At 35.2% G+C, this 24,163-nt stretch overlaps 1 protein-coding gene across 1 annotated transcript in view; it reads right to left on the bottom strand.

The window, feature by feature from the left end:
* Positions 1-24,163, bottom strand: part of ARHGAP15 (Rho GTPase activating protein 15) — a 590,590-nt gene that overhangs the window by 472,415 nt on the left and 94,012 nt on the right. The gene's annotated exons all lie outside the window — the stretch shown is intronic.

The following is a 24,163-nucleotide window of genomic DNA, read 5'->3' as shown; positions in this document are numbered from 1 at the left end:
ATCAAAGATGACATAAACAGATGGAGAAATATACCATGTTCTTGGATTGGAAGTATCAATATTGTGAAAATGACTATAATACCCAAAGCAATCTACAAATTCAATGCAATCCCTATCAAACTGCCAGTGGCATTTTTCACACAACTAGAACAAAAAGTTTCACAATCTGTATGGAAACACAAAAGGTCCAGAATAGCCAAAGCAATCTTGAGAAAGAAAAACAGAGTTGGAGGAATCAGGCTCCCTGACTTCAACCAGAGATAAACCCATGCTAATATGGTCACCTTATTTTTGATAAAGGAGACAAGAATATACAATGGAGAAAGGATAGCCTCTTCAATAAGTGGTGCTGGGAAAACTGGACAGCTACATGTAAAAGAATGAAATTAGAACACTGCCTAACACCATACACAAAAATAAACTCCAAATGGATTAAAGACCTAAATGTAAGACCAGACACTATAAAACTCTTAGAGGAAAACAGGAAAAACACTCTTTGACATAAACCCAGCAAGATCTTTTTTGACGCCCCCTCCTACAGCAGTGGAAACAAGTACAAAAGTAAACAAATGGGACTTAATTAAAAGCTTTTGCACAACAAAGGAAACCATAAACAAGACAAAACGACAACCCTCAGAATGGGAGAAAATATTTGTAAATGAAACAACAGACAAAGGATTAATCTCCAAAATATACAAACAACTCATGGAGCTCAATATCGAAAAAACAAACAATCCAATTAAAAAATGGGCGGAAGACCTAAATAGACATTTGATCAAGGAAGACATACAGATGGCCAAGAGGCACATGAAAAGATGCTCAACATCACTAATTATTAGAGAAATGCAAATCAAAACTACCTACCATATGACCCAGCAATCCCAGTACTGGGCATATACCCTGAGAAAACCATAATTCAAAAAGAGTCATGTACCACAATATTCATTGCAGCACTATTTACAATAGCCAGGACATGGAACCAACCTAAATGTCCATTGACAGATGAATGGATAAAGAAGATGTGGCACATATATACAATGAGAAACAAAATTGAGTTATCTGTAGTGAGGTGGATGGACCTAGAGTCTGTCATACAGAGTGAAGTAAGTCAGAAGGAGAAAAGCAAATACTGTATTCTATCGCATATATATGGAATCTAAATTTAAAAAAAAAAAGGTGAATGACCTAGGGGCAGGACAGGAATAAAGACGCAGACATAGAGAATGGACTTGAGGACACGGTGAGTGGGAAGGGTAAGCTGGGATGAAGTGAGAGAGTAGCACTGACATATATACACTACCAAATGTTAAGTAGATAGCTAGTGGGAAGCAGCCGCATTGCACAGGGAGATCAGCTCGGTGCTGTGTGACCATCTAGAGGGGTGGGATAGGGATGGTGGGAGGGAGGCTCAAGAGGAGGGGATATGGGGATACATGTATGCATATGGCTGATTCACTTTGGTGTACAACTGAAACTAGCACAGTATTGTGAAGCAATTATACTCCAATAAAGATCTATTTTAAAAAATAAATAAATAAAATGTTTGAGATCAGCAATGTTCAGAGGAAGCATATTACAGCTGACCAAGCAGAAAGGACTTTGGAAATCTCTGCCTCTGCTCTGCGATCCCATTGTCCAATCCTCCTCTCATGAAGAAAAAATTTAACCTTCACGAAGGATGGTCTGGAAATTTTTTCTGCATTGTATCAGTGATTTCACCAGATGCGGTCTTGCCTCCCTTACTTCCTAAACTTCAGGATATACAGTTTTTAGGTGTATTGAAGGCTCCAAGGACGGTCCTGAATACTCTCAATGTAAGTGAAGAATAGACAGGGAAGGCCCCCTCGTTCTGGGTGGGGAGAGCTGCCCCAAGATGCTCTCATCACTGATGTCATTTGCAAGGCGGCCTCCTGCCCTGTTAGGAGAAGTACCTGAAGGCCTCCTGGGCTGTCAGGGAGGGAGTTTGATCACAAACTCACTGGTGACTTGAGAGATTGAACTGTTTGTATACTTACTGGCTAATGGCACATTATCTTCTACATAGTGCCTGTTCAGATCTTGCCTATTTTTTGACTGGTTTGTGTTTTTCAGAGAGTGTCTCTTGAACAAGAAACTAGGGTCAGAAAACTACAGCCTGCTGACCGGCTGTCTATTTTTGTAAATAATGTTGAATCAAAAGATGCCTGTTAACCCTCCTACACTGTTGGTGGGAATGTAAATCGGTGCAGCCACTATGGAAAACAGCATGGTGGTTCCTTAAAAAACTAAAAAGAGTTGCCATATGATCCAGCAATCCCATTCCTGGGCATATATCTGGACAAAACTATAATTCGAAAAGATACATGCACCCCAACGTTCATAGCAGCACTATTCACAACAGCTAAGACATGGGAACAACCTAAATGTCCACTGACAGATGAATGGATAAAGATGTGGTATATATATACAATGGAATATTACTCAGTCATAAAAAGAATGAAATAATGCCACCTGTAGCAACATAGATGGGCCTCAAGATTTTCATACTAAGTGAAGTAAGCCAGACAGAGAAAGACAAATATCATATGATATCACTTATATATAGAATCTAAAATATGACACAAATGAACTTATCTACCAAACAGAAACAGACTCACAGACATAGAGGACAGACTTGTGGTTGCCAAGGGGGAGGAAGGGTGTGGGGGAGGGATGAATTGGGAGTTTGGGATTAGCAGATGCAAACTATTATATACGGAAAAGATAAACAACATGGTCCTACTGTATAGCATAGGGAACTATATTCAATATCCTGTGATAACCCATGATGAAAAAGAAGGTATACATATATATATATGTATAACTGAATCACTTTGCTGTACAGTAGAAATCAACACAGCATTGTATATCAGGTATACTTCAATAAAATGAATTTTAAAAAAGATGACCATTAACTTATGAAAAAAAAAGATACAGAGAAAAATATCTGTGGGGGGAAAATGATTTATTATAGAAACCAGAACCTGTAGGAACGTACCTATGTTGCAATAAAAGAAAACTTGGAATTTATATGGCCAGAAAAAGAAGATTTGATTTTTTTAAAGGCTTACATAGAGTGAGATGTGCATATGGCTGGAAAAGGTAAGAAAACAAGGCAGGGCAACTCTGTGCATTAGATCAGAATTAAAATATTTATTAGAGGCAGAAAAGAGCTGAATTTACACCACAAAAAAACAAAACAAAACAAAACAAAAACCAAGTATCAACAATGGAGAGGGAAAATTCTGCCATTTCTAATACAGAGGAAAGAGACCAAAAGGGAGAAATTTTGAGATAAACATGATACATATGAAAAACAGGGAGGTGCAATTTTACAGAAAGTTAGATGTACTGAAGATGAAAACAAACAACTTGAAGTGATCATCAATGACATGAACTTTTTAAAAAATAGCCTTTGTAAGCTTAAAGTCTTTTGAATATGCATTAAAATATTTAATGTGACTAGTAAATTAGTAGAAAAATAAATAAGATTTTTTAAAAAATTTCTAGAATAAAGATATAAACAGGCAGGTAAACCAGGTTACTTGCAAAAAACAAAATTAGATTGTTTTCATATTACACTAACAGCCTGTAGATAATAGAGCAATATAAAGATAGTTTTGAAAAAAGAAAAGCTGACCAGGAGATTTGATCTTCCAGTAATTAGAATAAATTATATGGTTACAATAGTGATGACAGTAATATTGGGTGCAATGTCAAAGAAATTAAATTGATATCCGAAATACACTTATTAAAAAGAGGAGATAATATATAATAAAAATATAAGCATCATAAAACCATAGAGAATGATACATTATTCACAAAATGTTATTGAATGTTTGAGTACTTGAGTCATGTTACACTACACACCAAAATAAATTATGAACAAATTAAATATCACCACTAGCTAAATGTTAAAAAATACTGAAATCCTTTCAGAAATGGGCAATACAAATGAAAAGCTGCTGATCTCAGTGTGGGTAAGGATTGTATTTTAACACATAAATGTAAAGGAAATCACATCCAAAGCAAACCAGAAATGTCTACACAAAGGTGAAAACTTCTGAGTAGTAACATCTTGAGCAAAATGAAAATCAAATAAAGGTTTGTAGTTGGTGAAGAATATGTAAGATGATTAATATTTTACTAGAGACATATTTGTAAATTATTGACATAACATCCGCACCTCTTTGTGGACAGTTTTTTTTAAAGGTATTGATACTTGCACCTAATGGGACTTGTACACACATCGATATAACAGGCAGCGCTGCAGGACTGCTAGCACACACCCTGAACACACTTGCAGCCACTATATCATTCAATGAGAATAATTTTGTTTTGAATAATTTTGCTCATGATTTATTTTCAGTGTGATCAACAAAGTAGTAAAAATGATAAATAGCTTAAACATAGCTTGGCTTTTTAAAAAGTTTTTAAACAAATTTATAATTCATAGGAAGTGACCTGGAATACTTTTTTCAAGTGGAAGGTATATACTTAACTAAAGTCAAAGTTTTTAATTTCTGGGTTATTTTGTTATTTACCTTCATAGAAAATGATCAAAATTTGATTAGGTAAATGGAAATTCATTTTTTTACCTTATTAATAAAAAATGACTCATTAATCACATACTAATTCAAAGGTCCAGAGTCTCAACCATCAGCTCTAAATGAACACTCTTAAAAACTGGAACAAAAATCACTGTGAGAGTGAAATTTAAGAACTGGATGAGCGGGCTTCCCTGGTGGCGCAGCGGTTGCGCGTCCGCCTGCCGATGCAGGGGAACCGGGTTCGCGCCCCAGTCTGGGAGGATCCCACATGCCGCGGAGCGGCTGGGCCCGCCGTGAGCCATGGCCGCTGAGCCTGCGCGTCCGGAGCCTGCCCTCCGCAACGGGAGAGGCCACGGCAGAGGGAGGCCCGCATACCACAAAAAAAAAAAAAAAAAAAAAAAAAAAGAGAACTGGATGAGCAAGTTGATTGTAAGGATCACGACCTGTATGAGACTCACTTCTTTTATATGTGATGAAAATTATAGCTTTAATGGCAAGAAGCTGTATGTGCTAAACCTCATGTTTAGCAACCTCATGTGCTAGACACCATCTAAATCCTGAAGTTCCCTAAGTCTGTATCTTTATCTCTGACCCCTCCCTAGCTTTCAGAGTTTTTATTCTCTCTTTAGGATTTATTAATAGAAAAGTTTGAGAAGCACTACTTTATTTTTTTATTTTTTATTTTTTAACGTTTTTATTGGAGTATAAGTGCTTTACAATGGTGTGTTAGTTTCTGCTTTACAACAAAGTGAATCAGTTATACATATACATATATCCCCATATCTCTTCCCTCTTGCATCTCCCACCCTCCCTCCCACCCTCCCTATCTCACCCTTCTAGCTGGTCACAAAGCACCTAGCTGATCTTGTGCTATGAGACTGGAGAAGCATTACTTTAATTAACTTATCATTTCTTTTTTAAAATAATAATACTGCATTTATCAACTGCATGGTATATTATATATTCACTAAGCACAGATCCTTTTAAAGTAGTTATGATTCATTCATTTTCATCTTTTTGAGACACAAAAAGCTATAGGTGTTTAATAAATACAACTTGATGTGTTTGGAGATAAGTATAAAACTTTGAAACTATCATTCCAATCAATGTCATACACTTATCCATCACCTCCTATAATTTCTATATAGATGAAAGCATGTGAATATAATAAACCCATGTTGGCATAGGAATATTTGGAATAGGAAACGGGTAAACCATAGAATTTTCTCTTTCTTAAAGAAATCTACCAAATGTAGCCTTCTAAATCAGAAAGCTTATTTTATTTCCTTGAGAACCTAAGGTATTCTAATTTTTTTTTTTTTTACAACTCTTTGAAGTATATTTACTTAGGAAGGGCAACATACAGCAGGGTCTTCCCTTTTCATTTTGTTCGATAATTTTCTTTCAATTAATATTATCCTAGTTTAATCTTTTAAATGCCAACTTCTGTTTTACTCTTAATCTGAATTATTTGTTCTCTTCTTGGTATATTCTATATTATTTGATGGTAACATACCCATATTTTATCTTTACCAACTTGGTTGTCAAATGTATAATTATCCAAAGATTTAACAAGCATCTAATTTATCCAAAAATATTAATACCAAATGTGCCACTCTATTGCTATTCTAGAGGTTATCTAATTAAACACATTTTCAAGTCTAGAATGTGTAGATTTTTAAGAATAAATCAGTACTAAAAGTTTTTACCTGACTTGCATTACATTTGTTATAAAGAGGAAAAATACTGATTTACACAAGGCACAAAAATCTTTTACTCTTTCTGTTTACAGCCGTATACACAACTATTTTCCATTCTTTTCTAACACAGGACTCATTTTGTTTTTTTCACATTCTTGGGAATTCCAATCAGTTTAATTGTTTGACAGAATTTTCTTGCCTTTCCTCACAAGGTGTAAATTTTTCAAGTGCCAGCAACATATGCTAGAATATTTCCCAGGAGTGGGAGCTAATTGCAACTTGGTTTACTGGGACTTTTGTTTGAGGGCCTTTTTGTTTGTTTTATACCAATACGCTCTACATTCGAAACATAGGACTTAAAACCAATGACTTCCAAGCAAAAAAAAAAACAAAACAAAAAACCTACACTCTGTAAAATTACTTTGCCGTGATACCTACATACATAAAGTTGAATTGCAGTCATTTTTCACTGACACTAGCTGGTACTTTCGCTAAAATTAAAGTAGTTTTTACTTGTTGTAACAAATCTATAGTATTAAAAATGAGGCTTATGAAGCAAAATGTGTTCCTTTGCTATTGAACAATTTACATTGAGGACCCTCATTTTGTCTTCCATCCCATCTAATATTATCTCTCTAGAATACACCTCAGAAGGATAAAATTCATAAAACTCGATAGAAAAGAATCATGATTTCTTATGCCAAATATTTGTATTCCAGAAAATAACTGTTATTTCAACAACAAAAGTGCTCTACAGTATATTTTTTCAGCAAAGCATTTCCCGAGAGACCAACAAAATCAGCCACAGTATGTATGTATTCAATATCTTTAAAGATGGTATATAAATATCTATGACCAGAAAACAACCTTATTTGATAATATGAGACGTATATTCATTTACCATTGAAAAAAGGAGTAAGCCTATTAACATGGTTCAATTACTGAATGAACTTTCCAACTCTTACGTCATTTTTGACACCCTCATAAAGTATTTATTTCACTCTGAATTCTTTGACCTTTAGCTCCTATAATTCATGCATCTGACTTGGACTTAAATAATTATTGATGCACATTTTCTATATTCTCAACACTTTTGAACTAATTTAAAATAGATATGAATTCGTATGCAGGTTGTCATATGTTGTTGAATAACTTGAACTCTAGTTTCATACTCAACAGTCTTATCAAAGAAGCTGAATGGTTCTTTTAAATAAGTCACTATGTCACCATCAAATACAAGTACGCAATCAATTATGTTAAATGTTTTTTATCTCTAGAATGGCTTGATGAAATGTTACTCCATTTAAAGAACAACGACAACCCTTTAGATTGGGCAGGTTATGTCAAGTGAGTTGAATATGTAGTTGTGTAGGGATTGTGGTAGACTCTATTATTAGTTACCATTTATAACAGTGCATCTCCCTGCAGTGGCCCTGCACATGGGAGGATTATACGTGTGTGGTCTCCTGGCTGTGTGACTTCCTTGGTCCCATGAAATGAAGACAGACCTGACATATGCCACTTTCAGAAAGCAGCCTAAAGGCTAGCATGTAGCTTGTCATATCTGTTCCAAACAGAGGCTATTCCTTCAACCTGGGACCCAGAATGACGACAGTACAGAGCTGAGCAACAGAAATCTGTTCCTAAAGTCTATCCTGGATGATACAGGGGCCATAAATTGAAGTATGGTAAATCAAAACCCTGATGCCATTTGGTCCTTTGTATCATTCCATTAATGTTTACTTCATTAAATCATTATAGATCTTTCATTTACTTGGAAACATGAGTGAATACTAAGCAAAGTTTATGGGAATAAAGTAAGTGTAAGGATTTTGTTGATACAATGGAAATCCTACACAAAGTAATTTAAGAAGTGATCCCTCTAACATCTCTCTGCCCCTGAGTCAGATTGGACTCATCAAAGTAGAAAATTCAGAAATATTTCACCTTTAATAAGTAAATTTAGCAGATTCATATGCTAAATGAAAAAAATAAATAATAAATATGAATTAGTAATCATAGACATACATCATTTATTTGGTAAATAATGTCATATATAAATCATGTCTTTGGTAAAAGCAATCTAATTACTTACAGTGACAACTCCTGACTACTTTTAGTTCACCCTGTTTGGAGTTCCAGCAAAATTAGTAGAATTGCTACTTAGTCACCAATAGCAAGTAAGTACTCTACATAACCCAAGTATTAGTTAACTTTCTTAGAGCTTGCATTTAAAAAATAGCTCAGCTACTTTCTCCAGTTACTGAAATTTACACCGTGATTTGATTTGTGTTACACTGGAAAAAAATAATTTTGTTTGACTTTAGAAGATAAAGTAACATGTGTTATCAAAATGGCATTTTATATGGAGTGGAAACATTATTTAAAATACACTGTGAAACAACGGATGTAATAGGAATAAATGGGAAATAGTTGAGTGTTATTCAATTTCTTAAACATAAATTAGACATTTTTGAAAACTGACTTTTTCCAAGATTCTGGAGTTCTACTCAGTACTGTGAAAAAGTAGTAACTGAACACACAATTTCTAAAATAACTACCAAAAAATTATTTAAAACCTAGACTTTGATGTAACTGAATAACTTTATTCCCTGTTTTTCATCAGTTTTTGTTCCTGAAGTTAACCTAACACAGATTTAGAAATAATAAACTCTTGAAAATTGAAAATTTAATTTAATTAAGGAATTCAAATAAATTTTTAATCCAAAGCAGAGTATTCTTAGTATCATGCAGCTTTAACATAGAATATACCATGCTTATCTTTGGGTTTAATTATGTAAAAAAAACCAGAAAGAAATAAATGAATTAAACCTTCTTATTTACATATTTTAGGAAGAAAAAAAGAAACTAAAAATTATATTGATGAAGGTAGGTATGGGAATCACATGTTAACTTTGCACAAATAAATACCTTCTGACCTGAAATATCCTGTGAAAATTCTGAGGACAAATAATAGTATTCTCTATGTGTATATTTTTCAAAATTAAAGGAATTGTTAGAATATTTAACTCCAAAATGCAAAGCAACATGGACTTCATGCTTTTTCCTAACTAATGGTTTTTAACATGAAGGTCATTTTCAACTTTTAGGAACAAATAAAAAATACCATATGCAAAGAAAATATGACAAATATAATTTTCTTAGGTCATTTGCAAGCTTTTCCATCAGCAGCACAGAAATCAAATTTCTTTTCTTTCTCCCAGAAACTCTTGAAGTGCCAAAACTTTTCAGCTATATTTAGATTTTCCAACTGTAGCTCTATCTGGTCTTATGTCTTACGGCTCAAATTTTGGGTTAGAACCTCTATAATTGCTGGCCTAACAATGACCTGTGACAACCCTGGGTCCTGTTGATCCAGACCATTTTAAAAAATAGCATAAATATACAATAGTCTCTGATTTTTAAGAGGCCAAGAAAGATACTATCTTGAAGACTCTGAACATACTGTTCCATGAGCATTTGCTGTGATTTTTTTCTCTTGTAACTTTTCAAGCCAAATTATGTTGCCTCCACCTAATGCTGCAAAAACCTTGGGTGAAAGCCCAAAGTGATTCTGAGGCTCTGGTATGGTTCTGTGTAACCTGGCATCTTTCCTGGAAGTTAACTTCGTTAGGCGGCTATTTCTATAAACAAACTGAGTAATAGAAAAGACACATGATGAGATGAAATGCTACTACCTGCATTTTCTCTACAACCCTGTAAGGAACTAGTGCTTGGTAGTTAATTATTAGAAGCTGACACCATGAACTGGGTTTCCACAACCTTTACAAAGGCCTTTTATACTGGTTGGATGTTACTTTCAAATATGTTATTTTTTTCTTCTAAAAATCATGCCACTGAATTTTCTTTGTAGGCATATTACTTGTATCAATTAGCTGTTGCTCTGTAACAAACTAGCCCAAAATTTAGTGGTTTAAAACAATAATCTTGTATTTGTTTACAATCAAGAATCTGGGTTGCTCTTAGATATTCTTGAACAGTGATATGATCACAAGTCCTGTACCTCCATGACAGGTGAGTCAGTACACTAGGCAGCAGGAGTATTTCTGGATGTCATTCACACAACAGCCTGGCTATCCATAACTTAGCAATGCCTGCAGCAAGCTCAGGCTATAGTGCAAGTTCTTTGACTCTTGAGTCATGTGACTGAGAAAATTCAATGAGGAATTACAGTATAATGCTGCTGTGGAGTTTGTGGCAGTTTATAAAAAGATCCTCACAACGAAGACCCCCAGGACTGTGGAGGAAGGCTTTGCTTCCTTCAGTAAAGAAATCCTCACCAACTAAAAACGTAGCTCCTGGCCTATTACTGGGTTAGAACAGACTGAGCACCTGATCACAATACGTCAAGTGACTATGTGACTTCAGCTTCCCATGATGAGCCAGGCATTGTCAAATCCATTGAATAATAATATTGGACAACAATCCATAGATGGAAATGCTATATTTAGAATTTGGCCCAAGCAGGTCCAGAGGGCCTAATTAAGTTACATGAACACATGGCTCAAAGCCCCATTATATCTGTCACTATTGGAGCAGTGTTTCTCCCTGAGCTTGCACCTATGGCCTCATGGAAGTTCCTAAAAGCCAACTGATGAAGGATGAAAAAACTCAAGCCTGATTCATGAATGGGTCAGCTCAGTATGTTGGTGAACACCAAAAATATGAACTGCAGCTGCACCATAGGCTGACCCTGGGGTGAGCCTGCAGGACAGTGGTGAGGAGAAATCTTCCCATGGGGAGAAATGTAAGAAATAAACTTGACTTGTTCACTCTGTAGAGAGTAGGGTAGCCTGAGGTAAGCACATAGACTGATTTCCGGAAAGTGGAGAATGACTCTGCTTGTTGGTCAGAGGCCTGGAAGGAAACAGTCTGGAAGACTGGAGATAAAGAAGTCAGTGGACTCATGGGAGTGGGCACAGGACATGCAAATCATTGTGTTTCATCTTCATGTCTTTTTTTTTTTTTTGCGGTACGCGGGCCTCTCACCGCTGTGGCCTCTCCCGTTGCGGAGCACAGGCTCCGGACGCGCAGGCTCCGCAGCCATGGCTCACGGGCCCAGCCGCTCCGCGGCATGTGGGATCCTCCCGGACCGGGGCACGAACCCGTGTCCCCTGCATTGGCAGGCGGACTCTCAACCACTGCGCCACCAGGGAAGCCCCTCATCTTCATGTCTTAATGTCTAGCAGAGAGTAAGTACACCAGATGACTTAATCAGTTGAAGTCCTCTAACCTTTGTATTTAGCCACTTGAAACTTGTATAATACACTCATGAATGGAGTGGCCCTGGTAGCAAAGATGGAAACTATGCACAGATGCCAAACCATGGCTCCCTCTAACCAAGGATGATATAACTCCTACCACTGCTGATTGCTCAGTCTTCCAGCAGCAGAAGGACAACTGAGTCCTTAAAAGAGACTAACCAGGTGCCTGATGGCGAATTCACTGTATCACAGCCCTTCCTTTGAGAGTGGATCCTGGGATCCACTGTTCTTACTAAATAACATATTATTTGGTAGCAATCAACCTAATAGAATAATGGAATGACTTCTTAAAGTCTCAGTTAAGGTGATAGCTTAGGGATTAGACCCTGTTTGGTTAGGGTGTTGTATTGCAAGATGCAATATATATACTGAATCATTATCTGATATATGTTACAGTGTCCCCAATAGCTAGATTATATGAGTCTAAGGACCAAGAGGTAGAAGCAGGAGTAGCTCCTGTAGTGACCCATTTGCAACATTGATGGTTTTGACTTTTGCAACTTTGGCTCTGCTAGATTAAAAATTCTTGTTCTTGGGATGGGGGAGAAGTTTGCTTCTGGCAAGGATTAGTAATGGAATCACTGAACTTAAAGCTATAATCACTGCTATGTAACTATGGATACTCAAGCAGTGGACCAACAGACAAATAAAATAGCTGCTATAATCATGAGGATAACTGGCCCTATTATAATGAGAAGGTGAAGTTGCTTCTGTACAATTGGAGTTGGAGAAATGATTCAGGAACTCGGGGAATTCACTGACATGTGTCTTGGTGTTTCTGTGCCTGGTGAGAGCAGTGAACTGTCAACTGCAGCAAACAGAGCCTGGCAATGTCAAAAAATTAAGGGCTCAAATCCGTCAGGTATGAAAGTCTGATTCACCTCATAAGGCAAACACAACAGACTAGTCGCAGTCCTGACTGAGGGTGAGGAAAATCTAGAATGAGTGGTACAAGAAGTAGATGATGAATAGCAAATATGACCTCAGACACAGTGGCAGTAAAGGAGTGTAACTTTGTGGTGTAACTCCACCACAACTTTTTTACTACCTCTTTTGAAGAAACTGAGGCCAGCCACCATCTTGGAATATTCAGAAATGGATTAAGGTTAACATGAGGTCCAAGTCAATTTGAGTATAGCAAGGAGTGAATTGCATCACATACTTCTTGTGTCCTGCCTCACATCCTCTTGGCTTTACCTGTGACTCTAGCTGTAGCTGGTGTAAACATTTCTGTGAGGGCTTCACATTCCTTTGTCCTGACTTCATCTTGCCTCAAGCATGTACCAGGTATCTTTCACTTTCTGTCACTGATATTCTCTAGTCTAAGGAGTAGGGCACCTGAAAGAGCCTTCTTGGTGCACACACAGACACACACATACACACACATGTGCAGCCTAATAGTCAAGAAGATTTAAAGATATTATCCCATCCGAGGTGACCCTAAACCAAAGGGACGAGAAGCTGATGAACAAATGCTTCATTCTGTTAATCCTTGGGTGAAGATTCTGACAAGCATCCTAGCCACTTGACCCACTCAATAATGTCCTTGTAGTGCCTTTTCCTGCTCCTCTGTTTCACTCTTGCTAGTTCTGCATTCTTGCTTTCTGGGACACCTCGCAAATAAACTAGTTGCTACAAAATTCCTAGTCTCTAACTTTGCTTTGAGGGAGAACCCTGCCTAAGCCAGAGGGCATATATGGGAAAACTGTTTGCTTAAAGAGAATTCAAACCTAGCTTCTATGAAAGGAATGGATCATTCCTCCACTGAGATACAGCTGTCACTGTCATAAAATTTAGCATAAACAAATACACCATTAAATGCCCTGCTATAAAATGTAACATCCAGCAATTACATACTAAAGGATTTAAGGTGACATCATTCATTATAGTACGTGAATGATTCTCCTGGCTAAACGGGAATTTAGTGTTAAGTAGCTGTAAAAGCTGCCAAAAAGCAAATGTTATTGAAACAAACATTAGCAACTTATGACTACAACCTGGAGCATCCTGACCATAGCTACTATCTCTATTATGGAGCCATTAGAAACCACTATAGGGTTGTATCCAAGTTGAACAGGAAATAATTTACTTGAAATTTTATACTTATAGGTGAAAGAGACTGGGGCACAATCATTATAGATTTTACTTTCCTTCTAAGGTTTTATTGTTGTTTTTCATATCCTCTTCCTAAATAGAGACAGAGGAGGGGTAGGGGATTAAGCAATCTTCCCAGGGAAAATTAGCAATGTTCTTCCATGAGTCAAATTAAATATTTTGAGGGAGAAAACATTTTAAGTGGCAAAAGTAGGTAGTTATTGAGGGTATTATCAAGTATGCATTCACAGAGTGAAAATCTTAACCAAAAATTAAAAAATAAAACCCAGAGTCTTACTTTAAAAACAGGCATTTACAAATTTTTTTGCAAAGATAATATGCATTTGATATTATGATTCTCCCAAGTTAATGCAATGGCCTTTTGTTATCTGACTTTTACTAAATTATAAGGTGGTTTAAAGATGTAGACAAATAGCTGGTAGAAACTGAGTATTAACTATTAAATATCATCCCTGAGAACTCAAGATTGAACTTCAACTTTCCTCCTGGGGTAATTTTAACTCATTATCTCCTATAATCTTTAAAGACTTGTGATCTATATAAGTATACACTTTAAGGATCAGGATTTTCATTACATACAATGAGACATTCTACAGTTATTAGAAACAAAACATACACTGAAGCTGCACAGATAACCCTACTGCTTCTGATTAAGAATGTGTTAATTCACTGATGCTTGAGAACCATCAAAATTTCTTAAATTACATTTTAACTATTATATTTTTGATAAAAAGTGCAGCGTGAGCTGAATATTTGTCATTTAACTTGTAAATCCATGAAGAAAGATGACTTTGTAAGTCTCTGAGTCATTAACAATTAATCAGATTTCTTCAATATAACAATTGAATGACTGGGAAGAAATCTTGAATTTTATGAAGCCCTACACATTTCTCTCTTTTGACGCTGTAAATTATGTTATTTCCAAAATCAAGCTCAGTAAGTGGTAACTTAAAAAAAATTCACGCTTAGATCCAAAAGAGGGATTACAACATCTCACATATATTCTTATTTAAGCAATATAGTGTATCTTTAGATTCAATAAATCTTCCTAATATTTGACTACATATTTATTTTCTAACAGAAATGAGTGTTGATAAAATTCATCAGTCAATAACAGCCAAGAATAACTTCCTTAGATAAGTCATGGAAAATATACTTTCATGTTCAGGACAAAAATTACACAAATGTGTCATTACCTCCCCTGAATCCTCCATTCTATGACAGGACAGAAAGAAAGGACTGCCAACAGATGAATAACATCTAGGGCCATGGGATTTCAGGTTTATACTTAACAACATAAATAGAGACCTCCTTTGAATACCTCTCCAGAGCACCCAGCCAAATCAAATCAGCGAAGTCAGTGTTGAAATGCCAACTAGCCACCAGATGGCAGCAATGCTTTTATGAATAATGCGGCATTATGTGCAGTCCATCTAAGATTTCCTATGTTAATAATAGAACAATCCTTACTTTAGCAAAAGGACAGATTTGTTCGTAATGAGGCCAGCCATTTTTTTCATGTCACTAGTTATATTTTGTGGGATCTATTTGCTTTCTAGAATTTGGGCCCCCCCAAAATATTTATTTTCTTACACATTAAACATTAAATTGTTGTTGAATTTCATTTTGATATCGTGGTAGAAAATGCCTGTGGCTTGAAACAAATATTTTCCTTTCTGATGGACAAATAACATCTGCGGTTGTAAATGTTCCAGTGTAGCTGTCAAAAGAGAAGGGTTTCACATAATTTCCTGCCACTCTCATCAGTCATCCTACACATCAAAAGAATGTGTTCATAATCTCCCTTCCCACGAATTGATTTCAAATCTATCAAAGATCTCAAATATCAGAAGCTTCTCTTCTAGTGGATCATGGGTGTGAGAATTTTGAAACATGAAGCACTGTTTAAATTCAAGTTTTAAAAAAAAATCCCTAAAAACTATCAAGGTCTATATTACTCGGGAAGGGAATCCTCAATATCAACGTTTCTTTCCCTTTTTGGGCTGTTTGCAGCATTTGTTAATTTTTCCACTGTAAATTTTTTTGGTTTGCACATGTTCACCAAGGAAGTCAGACTTAGAATTTCTCCCAGTGCTGGAAATAAAATGTTAGGCAAAGTGGTGGGATGAAGGCCAAGGATCTAATAGCTCTCTACTAAAAAGAAATTCATCTAAAGCCTCCAAGTGAATGTGCCTCCCTTGGTCAAATCACCTCATACTGATCTGTTATCTGAAAACAGTTTAAACAGCTTCCTTCCTGATCCTTCCCCACCATCAGGCATTTCATTTCATGGTTTCTCTTAGATCATTTCTCAACATTCTGTCAAGATAAAAAAAAACAGCCTCCTCTCCTTTTCAAATACCGAGAATCCTTAACTGTCCTGCAGTGTTTACAGCCTTGCTTTTGAATATTTTCTACTAAATTTTTAGTAACATATTTAACTCCTATATTGAGAGGCTGCATGGATTCTACAAGTGGCCTCTCCAGTTCTGTATGAATGCTGGCATTTTCCTTTAATTTTAAACTTATTTTTTTTCTTGTGTACATTTCATACCTTTGTTATGGATGCTTGCTTTGTTATTTTCTTATACTGCTTTAAACATTGCTTTGAGGTTTGAGAGTTTTGCTCACCACTGCCCAGATTTTTCCCTGCTCAGTGACTTGTGGCATATAAATGCTGTGAATATATATTTTTTTCTCTTGCCTTCAGGTCCAGCCTCATTACCTTATGTTTCTAAAAACTGAATGACATCAACTATATCTCTGCCAGTGATCCTACATTATCCAAAACCACTCCATTTTATTTCACCCTGTGTCACCCTCATGGACAAGCTATAAAATGTGATACCATTTACTGGCCTCATCTATTATTTACCAGCTCGAGGGATTAAATCGTTCCTTTTTCTGGAAAAAAGCCTGTTTACTATTAAAAGAAATCATATTCATCATGAAGTAAACACAGTTGTTCTCCTTTAAAATATAAAATAAGAATTTTGAAACAGATAGGAAAAAGGAATAAATTGGTTTGAATGTTGTCTTGCTAGCATCAGTGTAATATCTTTTGTACTTTACAAGAGGAAAATTACAAATGGAAAAACCGTAACACTTGATGATTCTACTTTGATGCCATGAAATCCCCCATTGGCAGTGGTGGCTTTTGTTCAGGTGGGTGTTATGAAGTCCCAGGTGTGATCCCACATAACTCAGCTAGCCTCACTCTGGTTCTGCAGACATGGGGAACTGCACTGTTAGCCCATGTATGGCTCAGTGACCAACACACCAGTTCTACCAAAACATCAAGAAACAGAGTGTGTTCCATAAGAGGAGGGGATTTACATCCTGATGTCAATAAATGAAGAACGGCATGCTGCATTTAGCCTGGTGTCAAACTAAAATCCAGACTTTATTCCAAATGGACAACTCTTTGAGCAGACAGAGCCAGCTATTCCAGAAGGCCATGTGAAGTGAGCTAGCCAGTGACGTAAGCCCATTAGGTAACACGCATCCACTCTTCTGCTAAAATATCAGAAGTATAAGAAGGCAAGTTGACATTTTCTCTTTTTTTCTTTATATTTTTAATTTTGATTAATTTTATTTTATTTTGGAACCTTAAAATCTTGGTTCTCTTGGCTAATTTGGGACTAAAAGGTACTAGTATGGCTATTGTCAATCTTTACTGTCATCCAGTAGCATTCTGCTTTGATGATAGTTTAAAACAAATGAAGACAGTGAGGTAGAAGACAATGAGGTAGCATTGTGCCCTTTGGTAGTTAGTATAATAAAGAAGCTGTGCAAATGAGACCATATCCTCACAGACTACCATGCTTCATGGAATCACCAGGCAACATAAGCTTGCTATTGTTTTATTTGATAATACACCCAAGGTATCAGTATCTTAATTCTACACTTGAGATTATACCTGTTTTTTACAGAGATTTTATTACTTCCCAAAAGTTGAACCAGAAAAAAAGACAGTGGTTTCCAAGTAACAAGGTCTGCACAAATAGGCATGTTATTCATTTGAGGGGTGTACTTGCCATCCAAGGACTTGTTTCTGTTTTTCTTTTCATCAGTCAGGCTAACATGCTCTTTGGGTCTCACCTTAGATTTTTGCAATCAATTTTATTTCCTGCCCCCAGGCTCTCTCCTTTGCAGTAAGTCTTATACACCCTTAACGTTAATATTCCTAAATCAAATCCCCAATTATAAAAAATTATATCATTCCATTCATCAAAATTCTTCTGTGAAATTCCACTGGTAAAAATGAAGCCAGAATCATAAAAATAATATCCCTTCCCCTTCAATCAGAAAAAAAGTGTTGTCCTGATATCTAAGTAGAGGAATAAAAAGAGTTACTGTTGTCTCTCATTTGGGGGCATAGTTGCTGCACTTGTCTCTAAGTTCCCTTTTGCAAGATGCTCTCAATAGCTTGGTAGAGGCTTTCAGGGCAAAATGCTTTTCTTAAAGTGTTTACTGAGGGGCTTCCCTGGTGGCGCAGTGGTTGCGCGTCCGCCTGCCGATGCAGGGGAACCGGGTTCGCGCCCCGGTCTGGGAGGATCCCACATGCCGCGGAGCGGCTGGGCCCGTGAGCCATGGCCGCTGGGCCTGCGTGTCCGGAGCCTGTGCTCCGCAACGGGAGAGGCCACAGCAGAGGAAGGCCCGCATACCACAAAAAAAAAAAAAAAAAAAAAGTGTTTACTGAGATATGACATTAATTAAATAACTTGTAATGATTAGATATTACATTAATTATACTATTTACTTATAGATTAGGATATTAAAAATAATTTCAGTAAGGTTTGAGGCACATATCCTTAGACAATGAATGAACAGATTTTCAATGGTATATTTAATCTTAGTCTCTTGGTTAAATTCATAAGGTAGTACAGAGAGTACAGAGACCCTGAATTGCATTTCACAGAGGCATACCTCTCCTACCCATTTTCTTCCAAATTCCACATCTGGAATTGTTCTCAAAGTACTGTGAGATGATGTGGTTAGAAGATGAATACAACCCCATCTTATTTATGTTAAAAATCAGTCCTTTGGAGTTGCTTTCAAATACAGGGCTGTTTCATTTTAACCTTAACACAGATGGGAGGCAGGTGAGTTAAAGGCTTCTCTCTTATTTCTTTGCTGTGAAAAACTGTAAGCTGGAGGAGGGATGCCACCCTGGGTTCTACATAAAGTTACAACTGACATCGCCAAAACTGGAACACACGTCCCCAGACTCTTGTGCTCTCTCCACTGAACCTTCTGAATGATGGATGAATATCTAATAAGTAGATAAAATGATTGGGGACAAGAAAAAAACTAAAAAAAAAAAAAACAACTGTATTAGACATTAATGCTGCTCTTACTCTGGTTTATTTTTAATGCCATGCCTTTTAAGATACTGTGAGTAATTCTCTAAAGTGAAACCAGCTTTACTCGAAATCTAATGCATATATGAATGTGAAGAATCATCCTTTTGCATTTAGTCTAACTACAAGCATTGAAAAATGAAAGAGAAAATTGATAAAAGCTCAGATTTATTTTAAACCATCACTTCTAACAGAAGGAAATGGATAAAAGCAAAATACCAGTAGTTTTCCTTTTGGCTTAAAATGACATTTTCCAAGATGTTATTAAATTATCTTTGCATTAATAAACTTAAGTAGTACTTAAAGATTTTAAGCTAAGACATATTCAGATCAGGAAGAGCTATCAAATTATGTTTAAATGTAAATCATATCCATGGAAAATATTACATGAATACGTTTAATATACATTATAGTCAGAAGACTCCATCCAAAGTCAGAAAAGAAATACAACTAATGATAAATCTATTCCGAGATTTACTTTTAGGGACAGAATTGGCTTCCTTGAGATATTTTTATACATTAAAAATGAATCTCAAATCCAAGAAATTTGGCCATGGTTTTTATTGAGGTTATAAATTGGTGGTGAGAGGAAAAAAAACAGACTTTCATCTTCTTGAGTCATTTAATTTTTTTCTGCCTTTAAGGCAGGCAATTGATATAGTTCTAATCAACCATAACCTTAATAGTAGAATTATCTTATTTAAATCACGTAATCTGTAGATGAGTCTGCTGCATGTTCAAGGGTGAAATTTTTTGAAAATTTTATTTGAAAGGAAACTCAGAAAAACTGAGGCCTAGTCACTGTCTGGCTCTGAGAAAAGGTTTAATTATTTCAAATGAGTAATCAACTACTGTTGTAATGAAAAGGACCAAGAAAACAGATAGTATTTTTCTTATTCTTAACCCCCATTTTAAAAAGTGACTAGAGTTGACACTCCAGAAATCTTGGAATATAGAGCCTATATTGTGGACACAATTTCTTAAAACTTTTTATGACAATGAATTTCTTTTTTTTTTTTTTTACTAAAACAATGCAATTTTAGCCTTAGCAGTAACCACTGAATTGGTTAAAAGGTTTCCAGTCTTCTGGTTTAAAAATGCAGTATGGGATATAGTCTCTACCTTCGTATATTCTTTGGGGAGGCAAAACTAATTTACATGACAGGAGTAAAGAATATTTTAGTGCTAAATTAAAAGGCATGGAATTAATTACAGTGCTTGGGACCATCATATATTTAATAAGAGGGCAGCTTCTTGGAGGTTGGGAATGTTTTAGAGGTGTGTCGTCTATTTATTTGATAGCCATATCATGAACTCCTTTTCCCCAGACTTTCAAAAATGTTTAGCTCAGAGAGCCTTATGTTCAAAGGAAGGAAGGAAACCTGGGTGAAGCTTTTCCTTCAACTTTGAAACAAAAAGATATTAGATGTTTAAAAATTACTGATTGTTATAAATTATTTTACAACCATGTTCTCAATTGAACTTCTATTGAAAAGCTTTGTAAATGCTTGACGTATCCATGAGGAAAGAGAAGGTGACAGAAGCACTGCTTATGTTACAGATGCTGCCTGACAATACTGCCATCCTTTCACATGGTTTTATTTAGTTATTACAAGTATCCCTCCGTAAATGACATTTAGGATTATTTAAGATTATGTTGTAATCCTTTTAATCCTCAGTGCTTTAAATTTCAGGCTAAACACCAAAGAGCAAACTAGCACTTAGCAGAAATGCTTAAAACATGTGATTTGAACATAAATCTTTTTATTCACTCTTTCCCTGATGAAGACCTAGGGTTGCTCTTAACTAAGAAAACTCATACCACATTTCATTACAATTTACTCGGTTGCTAAATGCTTTCTCAAGCTACATCAAACTTGTGATGGTCCTTGACAATTATGCTAAATGCAGAATTGAACAAAAGTTAGCAGCAATGAACATTTACTAGTTTAACTTAGAGTGTGTATGACCTTTATAATAAGTACAATATGTCTTCCAGTGTTGGTAGTGTATGTGTGTGGAAAGGACCATTTTATTTCTTAACGTCAAGCTATTACATGTGGGTATATACATTGACACGTACATCATATATGCATACATGTATGTACATTTATACTTTAAACACATACTATGACTTGTCTATGTCTACTTTACATATATATATTATAGAAGTTGCTAAATATCTTTAATATATTATTTATTATTAAAGCTACTTATGTCAAAAACTGCTCTAAAATAGGCAGATGTTCTTGAACTCAGCCTGTGAGCATCATTCTGAATTACTGAGAACAGTTGAATACAAAACCTAATTAATTAATGCTGTCACAGTTATGTTACTACGTACCAATCAAATAAGATTGAATCTACATCAAGAGTTTAATAAGACTTTGACTATAAAGAAAATTTGACTTTTAATGCAAAAAGAAAATGAACTCAAATGTCCAAATGACATATACAAAGGAAACAAATGAAATCCTTCCATTTTTTTGTGTCACAAATGTTTGCTTCTGAGTCTTTCAAGCATATCTCAGTCACATATTTGCTTGTTTTCCTCTTCATTTTAACTTCAGCTTCTCTAGAGACATTGTAATTATGTGGCATATAACTGCTAATCCATCAACTTTTTAAAGACAGATTTCAAAATTTTAAATTATTTCTAAGTTTGCTTTTCCTTGATTTTTCTTGAACCAAAAATCTCAATAGTCATTTGCTATCTGTAATCTATAATTCATAGACTGAGATTGAACACCATGCCTAATTCAAACTTGGTATTCTAAAGCTATTTCTGATGTAGCACATCGGCTAAAACTGTGATGGTCTTTTTCACTGAGGAAGAAATACTTCATTATCCTGTAGGTAATGAAACCCTTGAACACACACACTCAGATACCCAACAATGCCTTAATACCATGTTTTTGAGATATAATCATGTTTATTCTGATCATTTGAGAGTTATTCCAGCTAATGTACCTAATCAAATATTGATGCAAGTCATCTAGAGCTAGCTCTCTGACAAATCCTTCCCGATGCTTTTTTGTTAATAGAACTATAAAAGCTATCTATATTGTTCCTCTCGAAATGCTTACTTTCACTATGGATATGTATTAGTCAATTTTACCTAAGTTCACGTTTAGATGATGAAAAGATTTCAGCATGACAAGAAAACCATGATTCACCCTAAAAAGAATGAAGCAGGAAATGAAACCTGAATCTTTCTTTAGTTTTATTATTTGCAACATCCTTATCATCACCTCTTGTTTCTCTAAACTAAAGGGTACAAGACAAAAAAAGATAAACTGGATGTAAGAAAACTGAAGTCCCATGAACTGCTCCGGTATCTTACAAACAAAGCTAACTGGCAAGATTTTCACCTCTGAAAAGCTACCAAAAATGAGAATAGTTTTAATATCTTTGGAAGTACCTACATTCAGAAATAAGAAAAATGAGTAAAATATTATAACAGAGGTAGTCACACCCCGAAAAGGTTAGGATGATACATATTATCAATGTAGTGGTTTAAACATACATCTATGCATATTACATTCACAGCTATGTAAAATTATACTTAAATATTTTCTTCCATATTTGCAGCCCTGTACACATCATACATATTTGATTATCATCCTCATTTGTGATCTAACTTAACTCTGCATAAGGTTAACAGAAGGAACTGAAAAAAGTCTTCCTTAGTTCAACTCCGAGGGTTTCTACTATTCAAGAATTATGTCAGTGTCAAATTTTAATGTCTTTAGTTTAGTTTTGTTTTTTTTTTAATGTCTTTATTTTATAACATTGATGATTAGGATGCTAAACTCACAATACATAATAAAACTAAACCACTTAGCTCACCCTATCATGTTCAGAACTAGCCATACTGATTATCTAGGTTGTCAAAGAGGCTAGGATTATAGCCCCTAAATTTTCTTATTTATAGCAGAATCAAAAAAAAAAAAAAGCAAGAAATTGGGAGACAGAGTATATCACTGATCTACAATTCCTCACTTTAAAACAAAATTTAATTTTACTTCTTGATTCTGTAAGTTCACCTTCTAATCACTTTTGGCTTTAGTCCTTTGATTTCTTGGCAAGTATGTTTAGTTTTCTTTACTTCTTTTTTTGTTTTTCTTCTTTCCTTCCTTTCTTTCTTTATTCCTCATTTTTGGTTAAAAAGAAAAACAAAAACAAAAAAAATTCTACCATATAAAAATGAATACCTAAATAGAATTCAACTATAATCAGAAAGATAAGTTATTCCATAATATGTTAAAAGTGTTTTTTTGTTTTGTTTTGTTTTTTTAATTAACATAAGTCCAAATTATTTGGGTAGACCTCATTTAGCATTTGGAAAATGCAAAAACAAACTGAAAATCAGTTTTTTCTTCCCAGTGAGAGTTCAGATAAGAAATGTCACCTACCTATACTTCTATAAGACCCAATACATTAATTTTAGTGATACATTTAATAACAGAATTGACTTTTCTTCAAGGGCTAAAATGGTCTCAGAAGACATTTGATACAATAATTATGATAATCTAGTTCCTACTAAATGATATAAATTCTAAAATATACCTATAAAGTTATTGGTTACTTTGGAGATATAAAAGTAAAATAAATGTCATGTAAATATAGAAAAAGATCAACTTCCATAATCTGAAGTTATTAATTGCCAAAGGGATTTCAGTAACATCATATGTGAAATATTAAGTTTTCCCATTTCCTTTCTTTCAAGGATTTCATCTGGTGCTTTCCATTCAAAGGAACATGATTGAAATTATTAATCACAGTTATTTTTTTCCAAAAAATTAAATTATACAATATGAAAAATCCAATTTTTATAACTGTTCAGCTCTCTCCATCCCCCAAGTTATACTGGTAAATATAATTTATGACTGGAAAGCAGTAATGGCAATGAATGCAAATAGTTTATCATAATTAGCAAATCTTACTTTGTTTACGTCTGAAAGTCCTACATTAAATCTATTTCAGCCAAGCATTCTAGGTTTGAACCACAAACAGCTATCAAATACACTGCAAAATTCAATGACTTTCGGGTATATAATTAATCACCACACAACATATATTTTGTGTTTAGATAGCAAGCAGTCACCAGGGAAAAACAACAAAACAACCAA

The sequence above is a fragment of the Physeter macrocephalus genome, chromosome 2 (genome assembly GCF_002837175.3).
Source record: "Physeter macrocephalus isolate SW-GA chromosome 2, ASM283717v5, whole genome shotgun sequence".
NCBI lineage: Eukaryota > Metazoa > Chordata > Mammalia > Artiodactyla > Physeteridae > Physeter > Physeter macrocephalus.
The sequence above is the reverse complement of the archived record's forward strand: the minus strand, read 5'-3'. Positions and strand labels throughout refer to the sequence as shown.